Genomic DNA, 11,011 nt, shown 5'->3' on the forward strand with positions numbered 1-11,011 from the left:
CTCTACATAAGCATGGCACCTGATAGCTCCCTCAGACAACTCAAAATTGGAATTGTCAGTAAAATTAAATCATTAGGAAAGAAGAACTGGGGTTGTCTATATTAGGTGAATTCCAGGCTACATATGTGGAGTACGTTCCGGGGCCTTGTGATAACTTGTGGTAGGCCTTTGTGATCTGAACTATACTAAAGAGAAAGCATTTTGCTAGAAAAGCAATTTTATTCAACATATCATGTAAAGATGAAAAGAAAAGGGGGAAACTGGAAAGTTGTGATTCAGGGGAAAAGTAGTCAATTAAAGTTTTTTTTTCCTATTCACTAGTAGAAACAATCCTCTGAAAATTCATCATCTTTGATACAAGGACAGAAGATCTTCTCGATTTACCTAAAAGGAAGTAAATCTCAGCTATATATTGCAGGACTAAGAGGCAAACATCAACAAAGGGCTTCATCTTGATAAGGCGGTCTCCCTTAATTGTCATTCTAGACTAAGAAAACAAGTCTTCCTTTCAGAATATCATGTTTTAAATGTTAGCTACAAGCTGTTAGAAGATATTTTAAAACTTACTTTTCCACTTCACCAAAGAAGACATTCAGATGGCTAACAAGCACATGAAGAAATGTTCAAAATCCTTAGCTCTAAGAGAGATGCAAATCAAAACAACTATGAGATATCATCTCACCCCAGTCAAAATAGCAAAATTTAACAGAACAGCAAGCAACAAATGCTGGCGAGGTTGTGGAGAAACTGGAACCCTTATTCACAGTTGGTGGGAGTATAAAATGGTGCAATCCTTGTGGAAGGCGGTATAGTGCTTTCTCAAAAAGTTGCAAATAGAGATACCATTTGACCCCAGCAATTCCACCACTGGGAATATATCCCAAAGAGACCATAACTGACATCCAAGCAGATATATGCACACCCATGTTTATTGCGGCTCTGTTCACAATAGCAAGGAGCTGGAAACAACCCAGGTGCCCATCAACAAAAGAATGGATAGAGAAGCTGTGGTATATTCACACAATGGAACATTATGCTGCATTGAAAAAACAAGAAACTCATGCAGTATTACTCAAAATGGGTGACCCTGGAGGACATTATGCTGAGTGAAGTATCTCAGTCGCAAAAGGACAAATATTGCATGGTGCCACTGTTGTAAAATGGGACTGATAACAGGGTTGGGGTAAGACTGAGAAAAACTGGATAAATTGTGTATACTATACTGAAACAGATGAGGGGGTGAATAATTTAAAAATGATGTATGATAGGGTATTACAGTTATCACAAGAGTCCACAATTAAGGTTGCATAGTGCAATGTACTTGGGGCAGCGGGAGGGGTGCAGGGGGATTGTGTACCAGGGAGGGAGTGTTTCTTTTACTTTTGAAAGAGAAGAGTGAACTGGAGGGGGGAAGGCTGGGCGGGGAGAGAAGTGCAGCAATGAATGAATGGAAATCCAAAATCTCTGTAAATGCTCATTAAAATTATTTCATTAAAAAAAGTTACTTTTCTATTGTTTTTACTTCAGTTGAAAGTCTTTCTTCTACTTACGGGGTTCTCAATCTGGGTAAACAGCAACAATTCTCTCTGGCTGAATTCTAAGTTTAATTAAAAAGGTCTTGATAATAACAGCCCTATACAAAAGGAGACTTACTCCTTTCAAATTACAAAGACTGCTGGGGATGTTCATTAAACTTTCTGAAAGAGCTACAAGGGTAATTTGAAAAGTAAAAGGAAAATCTAAAGTTTCTAAGATGTCAACTTAGAATGTCAGCTCAAAATGTGGATAAACAGCATTGCAGTTTCTGCTAATCATAAACCGTTCTAAATTTAAAAACATAATCCTGGCTGGTTTAATCTCCTCTGAGATATTTTATACTCTTAATTCTTGAGGAGGAATAGAAGCAAAGCCTCTTCTTATATAAATTGTTCAAGCTTAGAGGGGTTGTAGAACTCCACTAGTTAGAGGAATGAAATGATCTCGCTATCTTATCTTGCTTACCACAGAGTCTTAGATTGCTATTACCTTTTAACTGTATTGTCAATTACAAATCCCCCAATTGCTCTGAGGAAGAGAGAAAGATGAGGAATCTCCTCCTGTTAAGATTTACAGCCTCTGAAAGTCTCAGGAAAGCCACTCACTATGAGTCTGTTCTGACTCAACAGTAATGAGTTTGGTTTATTTGGGGGTGGGTGGAGTCCCGCACACTTTTTTCCTCCAAGCAACACCTTTGCTCTTCAAGATTTTAATGTACTTGGCTCGGTGGGAGGGGTGCGGGGGGGATTGTGTACTGGGGAGGGAGTTTTACTTTTACTTTTCAAAGAGAGGAGCGAACTTGGGGGGTGCAGGAGGGCTGGGCGGAGAGAGAAGTGCAGCATTGAATGAATGGAAAACAAAAATCTCTGTAAATGTTGATTAAAATTATTAAATAAAAAGAATAATAAAGAATAAAAAAGAAAATAGAACACGTTCCAAGAGAGTTCCTTAATATCATATTGTTGTTGTTATGTGCCGTCGAGTCATTTGCGACTCATAGCGACCCTATGTACAACAGCCCTAAACCCTGCTCTGTCCTGTGCCAATCGCACTGTCTCTGACACTCCCACCCCAATTATCCCAGTCACTGAATCAATCCACCTCATAGAGGGCCTTCCTCTCCTGCGCCGTCCCTCCACCCTCCCAAGCATGATGTCCCTCTACAAGGACCGGTCTCTCCTCACAACATGTCCAAAGTAAGTTAGATGGAGCCTCAGAATCCTTGCCTCCAAGGAGCCACCCGGTTTAACCCTCTCCAGGACAAATCTGTTTTCCTAGCAGTCCATGGTATTCTTAATACTCTTCTCCAGCACAACAGCTCAAAGGCATCAATTCTCCTTCTATCCTCCTTGGTCATTGTCCAACTCTGATGCATAACAGGTGATTGCGAAGACCATGGCCTGTATCAGACGCACCTTAGTCTCCAGAGAGACACCACTGCTCTTCAGCACTTAATATCATATTAAGAACAATTAAGTTAACAATCACCCAAAAAGACTAGCTTACATAGATTGTAAATACGATCATTCCAGAAATTTTCACTAAAACTACTTATAGGGAGGGAAGACACTATCTTGGGTGAAATTTATCTTTACACTATTGAACTTTTGTAAAATTTTCTTTGACCCAAACTAAAATCTTCCTATACCCTAACAGCTCTTTGGGTTTTTTCCCCTACCAAATTAATCTATTGTATAGTGTTTCTGTTATCTTTGCTTCATTGCACACTGAGAAAAAAATGTGTACAGAACTTTGGGTAAACTGCTCTAGGAGAATTTCCTACATTTGTGATGTGAATCACATTTGAAGTGGTTCTGCAGACATATTCAAGATATTTGAAGTCAAATAATGAGGAAAAACTCATGAATCTGCAATCAGTGATTATATATAAAATTATATTTAAGTGTCCAAAGTTATAATAGTAATGCTCAAAATTGTTTACTGATATTGAAACTATTACAGTATCAATAAAGGATAAACATGTGTACTAAAGCAGAAGCAGAGATTCTGTTTTCTAATATTAAACAGCCCTTTTGGAACTAAACAGCAACTCACTTAAGAACTGCATGGAAAAATTTCCTTAATAAATTATTTTAAATAATTTTAAAAAAATATTTTAAAGAGATCTTTTTAAGGAGATTTGCCCAATGTATTGTGTCATTGAGTATTTTTTTTTTTTTACTATTGATGCCATGAGTGTTGATTGTGGATCCAAGAAAATTAAAACCTTGACAGCTTCCATATTTTCTTGATTTATCATGATATTGCTTATTGGTTTAGTTGTGAGTATTTTTTTCCTTATGTCAATGTGTAATCCGTATTGAAGATATCTTTTGATATTCTTTATATAGTCTTTGATATTCATCAATTTTCTTCACTTTCAGCTGACAAGGTTGTGTTATTTGCATATCCAAAGTCGCTATTAGTCCAATCCTAATATTTATTTACTGGAAATAAATAGATGTGTATGTTGTTGTTGTTATGTGCCCTCCAGTTGCCTGCAACTCATAGCAACCCTAAACAGCCTAAACTTAGAGCCTTAAACCCTGCTTTTTCCTGTGGCAATTTTATTGTCTCTTACACACCTACCCCCCCCCCATTACCCCAGTCACTGAAGCAGTCTATCTCATCGAGGGTCTTCCTCTCTTGCGTTGGCACTCTACCCTTCTGATGACTGCCTCCTGGTCCAAGTATACGTTTGTTCTCCTAGCAGTCCACGGTATATTCAATACTCTTCTCCAACACCATAACTCAAAGGTATCAATTCTCCTTTTATCATCCCTAGTCATTGTTTAGCTTTCTGATGCATAGCAAGTCATTGCAAGGATTTTGACCTGCATCAGGCTCACTTTAGTCTCCAGGCTGACATCGTTGCTCTTCAGTACTTTAGAGAGGTCTCTAACAGTGGACTTTCCCAATGCAATTTTTCTTTTAATTTACTGGCTGCTGGTACCAAGTGTGTTAATTATAGAGCTAAGCAAACTAAAGCTATAAATAATCTCAATCTCTTCACCATCTATTATGATGCTGCCAATTGGCCCAGTAGTAAGAATTTTTTGTTTTCTTGATCTGCAACAAGCGCTTTAGGTCCTCCCCAGTTTCAGCAAGCAGGGTTGTGTAATCTGCATAACACAGATTGCTGAGGAGTTTACCTCCAATCCTGATGTCACATTTCTCCTCATAGAGCCCAGCCTCCCAGATAATCTGTTCTGCATATGGATTGAAAAGGTATGGAGATAGGACACATCCCTGGCATACATCCTTCCCAATTTTGAACCATGCAGTGTTTCCTAGCTCTGTTCTGATGACTGCCTCCTGGTCCAAGTATATGTTTTGCATAAGCAAAATTTAAAATTCTGGGATTCTCATTCTTCTCAGAGTCAGCCACAGTTTGTTGTGATCCACACAGTCAAATGCCTTTGCACTGTCAATGTAACACAGATAAACATTCCTTTAGACATCCCTGCTTTCAGCCAAGATCCAACTAACATTAACTAGAATATCCTTAGTACCACGGTCACTTCTAAACCCAGCCTGCACTTCAGGCAGTTCTCTGTTGATATGCTGTTCCAGTCGTTTTTGGATAATCTTCAGCAGAATCTTGCTTGCATGTGATAGTAATGATATTGTTCAATAATTTCCTCATTCTATCAGGTCACCTTTCTCTAGAATAGGAACAAATTTAGATTTATTTTAGTCAGTTGACCAGGTGGTTGTCCTCCAGATTTCTTGGCACAACTTTGTGAGTACATCCAGGGCAGAATCTGTTTGTTGAAATATGTCAATTTGTATGCCATCAATTTCTGGGGTCTTGTTTTTTGCCAATTCTTTCAGAGCAGCTTGACCTTCTTCCTTCATCACCACAGGCTCTTGCTCATATGTTGTTTTATGATATGTACACATATTTATATCTTAAAAACACCACCCTACTGAGATAAGTCAATTCCAAATCATGATTTGAAAAAAATCATGATTTTTTCATTTCATTATGTTTACAAAGCTACAAATATTTAAAGGGGGAAAATATCACACCATGCCATATATATATTCATTGTAATCTTTTTATTTACAAAAAGATATTAGCAAAAAAACCAATAAAGAGACCATGGGATACAGTTTTAGTAAGAGGTTAGAGATGCAAATGGGTCAGGTTAAAGAGTTTTAGGGGGGGAAAGCTTTGTAATTAGAGATGTTATGGTTCGAGATGTAGTATTTTAAACTACAGTTAATGAAATTCAGAAAATGTTTGGAGAAATTTTGTCCTAGGAAGTTTTTGAGCTTGAAGGATTTTGAAGCGACTGTAGGTCTTTTTAGTGCACCAAGAAAAAACGCAGAGGGGAAGAAAAGAAAATGGAATTTGTTGGTGAATTTGCTGGTGGGGAATATTCTAGCTTCCCATTTTTATAAGAACCTCTACCCTTCCTTCTAGATTATTAAACCAGTTCTCCAGAGAATAAAAGGAGATCTTAATCCAGGACTAGATATGTGTGCATCTGCTAAAATATTGTCCTTTAAATGAGAGAAGTGAGGAAATTCATTTATTTCATTCTTTTAGATGTAAAATATTTTTATTTTACCTCTATTCTTCCTTGACAAACCATAACAAATATAATATTATCTTACTTTAAAGGCCCAGTGACCTTTGAAAAGTTATTATTGTTGTTGTTGCTGTTATGTGTCCTTGAGTTGCCTCTAACTCATAACGACCCTAGGCACAATAGCCCTGAAATCTGCTCTATCCTGTGCCAACTTCACTGTCTCTGACATTGCTGTTGTTTTAATGTGCTGTTGAGTCGCTTGCAACTCATAGAGACCCTATGTACAACATCCCTAAGCCCTGCTCTGTCCTGTGCCAGTCACAGGACACACCCACCCATATTACCCCAGTCACTGAATCAATCCACCTCATAGAGGGTCTTCCTACATACCTATCCTTATTACCCCAATCACTAAATCAATCCATCTCATAGAATGTTTTCTTCTCTTTCTCTGTCCCTCACTCATTAGCATTTAAACAGAGGCTTCTAAAGCAGTGAGAAATGTTAGATCCTAAACCAAATGTCCACCACTTATCTGTCAAGCTGTCATACTGTGATAGCTTTCCTGTTGCTGGGATGTAGGAAGTTTTGTCAACAATATTTCAAAAGCCATGAGGGATGTCCATAGTAGACAGGTTTCAAGGGAACTTCCAAACTCTCAACTCATCAACAACTTACATTATGTAGCTAACACAGTTTGGCTTCAAAAATGTGAAGTGGACTTGAAGCATTTACTAAAGTAGATCAAAGATTGGATGGAAGACTTCAATACAGATTGCATTTTAACGACAACAAAACAAAAATTCTCATAACTGGATCAATAGGCAACATCATTATGGATGGAATAAAGACTGAAATTGTCAATTACTTCACTTTATTGAATCCACAATTAACAGCACCCATGGTAGCAGCAGTCAAGAAGTCAAAAGGCCTGTTATATTGGGAAAATCTACTATTAAGGACTTCTCCAAAGTGCTAAAATGCAAGGATTTCATCTTAAAGACTAACATGTGCCTGGTCCAATCCATGATATCTTTTCATCTGCTTCATATGAATCTGAAAGTTTGACAATGGATAAAGAAGACTGAAAAAGAACTGATGACTTTGACTTGTAGTACTGTCAAAGAATATTAAATAAACCATGAACTGCTAATAGAACAAACAAATCTATCTTTGTGGAACAATAATCACAGTACACCTTAGAAGCAAAAACGATGAAACTTCATCTTACATACTTGGAGCATGTTGTCATTCTGCTAAAAGTAGAGGCGCAGCAAAAGAGAGGAAGACCTCCAATGAGATTAATTAAATGTAACTACATGAAGAAATAAAACACCAATGGGAGAAAAAAATGCCCACACAGGGCTTGAGCATGGCAGAGATCTTGAAGGTGTCTTAGGATAAAGTTCTGATCTGTCATTCATAAGGTAGCTATGAGTCATGGTCAATTTGATGACACCTAACAACAATAATGTACTAAATGTCCTCACCTGTCTTATTTATGTTTTCATTTGGTTTGGTTTGTTTCCTTTGTCTTTGTCCCTGTTATCATCCAGCTATCTACTGACTATAAAATCCACTACATTTGAATCCTTTTCAACTCATAGCATCTTTTAACCATTGTGCAACTAAAATTTGGAAGACCTGTAATAAATTGTCATAATTTATGACTATATGAGTTATTGACAAGAAAATTATACAAATATTTGGATTTCAGAGGAGAAAAAAAACACAGTAGAATGTAAAGGTGATGGAAGGAGTCATGCAAGAAATAAAATTGAAGTAATTAATACTTTTTTAAAAAAGTTACTAAGTGGTAAGAAAACAGTTTAGTCAAAGTGAAAGTCTCAAGCAAAATCCCAGAAATAAAAAAAAAAAATACATAGCATGGTGTGGTCAAGGGTAGTGTGTAAATAAGTCTGGCCAGACTAGAAAATAGATGAGGACATTTATCAAAATAAAGCAATAACCAATTTTTTTTTTACATAGAATCTACCTACACACAAACACAAAATAAATACCCACACTGATGCCAAGTTGATTCTGACTAATAGTGACTCTCTATCAGGTCATCTGGTCTGAGAAGATGGCCCATTTTTCTCCAATAGTGCAGTTGATGGGTTCAAACCATGGAATTTTGACTAACAATCCAATGCATGACATATTCTGCCCCAAGGACAACCAATCAAAACCATTCCTACCCCAAATATTCTCTTATTGCCATCATGTCAGAATTGACTGATTGCTGACCCTCTAGTAGGTTGTCAGGAGGCTATAAATTGTACTGGATGTTGTGATTTCCCTTCTCTTTTTCAGCAGTGCAACCTCATATGGACCATACTGCCAGAGCTGCATATAATTTTATAATTTTCGTAGTGTGATAATAAGCACAGCCAAGACCCACAGTTCAATTTGAAATAGAGTTTCAACATTCATGTTGTTCTTGTTACTATGTGTCATCAAGTTGCCTGTGATTTATAGTGACAAAGCTCTGAAGCTTGCCCTGTCCTGAGCCAGTCTCACTGACTCAGATTCACCTAGCCCCATTGCCCTAGTTATTGTACCAATCCGTCTCATCTGGGGTCTTCCTCTCCTGCTCTGTCCCTCACCCTTCTGAGAAAAATGTCCTTCTCCAAGGATCGGTCTTTCCTGGCCACATGCCCAAAGTATCTGAGACAGAGCTTCAAATTCCTAGCCTCCAAGGGGAAACTTGATTTTACCTTCTCCAAGACAGACCTATTGGTTTGCTTGGCAATCCATGGTATGTTCAAGACTCTTCTCAAGCATCACAACTCAAAGGCATCAATTCTTCTTTCATCCTTAGTCATTGTCCAGCTCTCTGATGCATAGGAAGTAATTGCAAAGTCCATGGCTTGGATCACAGGCACCTTAGTCTCTAGACTGATTTCATTGCTTCTCAGTACTCTGGAAAGGTCCCTGATAGCAGATTAACCTAATACAATTCACTTTTGATTTCCTGACTGCTGGTGCCATAAGTGTTGATTGTGGAGCAAGCTGTAACTTTTAACACCCGAAACCTCTTCTCATGGTGCTGCCAAATAGCCCAGGGGTGAGAATCTTTGTCTTTCTGTTGTTGTTATTGGGGTTTTTTTAAAGATATATTTTAAAAATCACTTCTTTACAAAGTCTTTAGCTTTTTGTGTGTTTTTGTTGTTGTTCGGTGTGGTTTTTTTGTCTCTTAAAATGTTTATTTTTGTCAGAATAACTTGCAATTTCCTATATGTATTTTGGTTTATTATCACAATAAGCATTTTCCTTTCTTTAAAAATCCTTTCAAAATATCTCAATTCTTAAGGTAAAGAACTTAAACTAAAAAGAAAAAAAAAACTTGATACAGTTTAAGGAAAAAAATTTATAATTTATTTAACTTGATAAATAGAAATAAACTCCTCTGTCTACTCTGGTGGACATAAATGAACATTACACAGCAAGGTATCCAGTCACTGCTTGGCGAATCAAAGGTGAGAACTACTCACATACATTTTCTATTGAAACACAGCGCAACACCGCCACATTCAAACAGATTTTTTTTTTTTTTAACAGTTACCAACACTTTTCTGGCAAAGATAAGATTCTGGAATGGCAAAAGCAACAAAACAACACATGTTTTAGATCCCAAATCTAATTAATCTGAGTCTTCCTCATCAATATAGTCTTCGGCATTGTTTAATGACCGAACTGCATCTATGCTTTGTTTCTTTTTAAGTAGAGACCACAGGTAGCATTCGTAGTCACGGCGAGTGCCAACTTCTTCTCGTTGTTTCTTAGGTCTGTTCTAGCACCTTTTGCCAGAAGCCACTGGACAATGTCTGCATAATCCTTCCTGGCAGCAGCATGCAATGCTGCATCCCCCAGCTTGTTCTGTTGGTTCGGTTCAATTTTTGGCTGAGTAAACAGCATTTCCACAATATCTTTGTGACCTCCGTGGCAGGCCCAGTACAAGGCGGTGCTCCCTGCTTACCGTTGACTCCAACTCGGTCGTCCAAACACTCTCAACCAGCTCAAGTTGCCTCTTTTTGCAGCTTCATGCAGTGGGTTGTCAATGGATTCTGCCTGCTCAGCCACATAGTTGCTTGAAATTAGCCCAGTTGTGCCTTTGCAAGTGCCTTTCCACCAGTTGGTATCGCTCATGTCAGTAATGAAGATAATATCTCCTTCTTCAAAGTACAACTTATCCGGAGTTTTGGGTTCAAATGTATACAGAGCTCTGAAGACTTTAGCCTGCCCTGGTTTAACTGGTTTGGGTGGCGGCTTCGACATCTCGCTTCCTAAAGACCAAGCTCAAAAAAGCAGTGCGAACGTCCCTCCAGCCGGCACTTGGGCACTCGGACGCCCTGAAGTTTCTTTTTTGTCTGGCTTGGGCGCTGCGCGGTGGAGGACCTGCACCCACCCTCAGCTGGACCCGTGGACGCTGTCAGAGGAGCTCAGAGTGCCCAGCCCTGTCCGGAGCGAGCCACTGGGCGGACCACAGTCTTTAGTTTTTAAAATTTGACATGTGGTCAGTTGCTATCAGTTCTAGCTCATGACAACGCTGTGGACAATAGAGCACAGTGTTGCCTGCTCCAGAATTGTCTTCACAATTGTTATTAGACTTGAGGTCCGCGCTGTGACCCCTGTGTGTTTATGCTGAATCTTTGGGTGTTTTGTTTTTTGGGGGTTTTTTGTGTTTTTTTTTCAAAAACCATATTGAAGACTACAGTCTTTGATCTTCTGCAGCAAGCACTTCAGTTTCAGCAAGCAAGATTGTATGATCTGCAGAGATTGTTGGTGAGTCTTCCTCCAATCCTGATACTACATTCCTCCTCACAAATCCCAGCCTCCTGAAATGTTCTACATATAGATTGAAAAGGTAGGAGACATTATGCATCCCTGACATATCCCTTCCTGATTTTGAACCACAGTGGGGTTTTTTTATA

At 38.4% G+C, this 11,011-nt stretch overlaps 1 pseudogene; it reads right to left on the reverse strand.

Annotated features, from left to right (window-relative positions):
• Nucleotides 1-9,720: 9,720 nt before the first annotated feature.
• On the reverse strand, nucleotides 9,721-10,355 carry LOC102876396 (annotated as a pseudogene).
• Between the last annotated feature and the right edge of the window lie 656 nt (nucleotides 10,356-11,011).

This window comes from Elephantulus edwardii, unplaced genomic scaffold (assembly GCF_000299155.1).
Source record: "Elephantulus edwardii isolate Elephantulus edwardi_28Jun2011 unplaced genomic scaffold, EleEdw1.0 scaffold00192, whole genome shotgun sequence".
In the NCBI taxonomy this organism is placed as follows: Eukaryota; Metazoa; Chordata; class Mammalia; order Macroscelidea; family Macroscelididae; genus Elephantulus; species Elephantulus edwardii.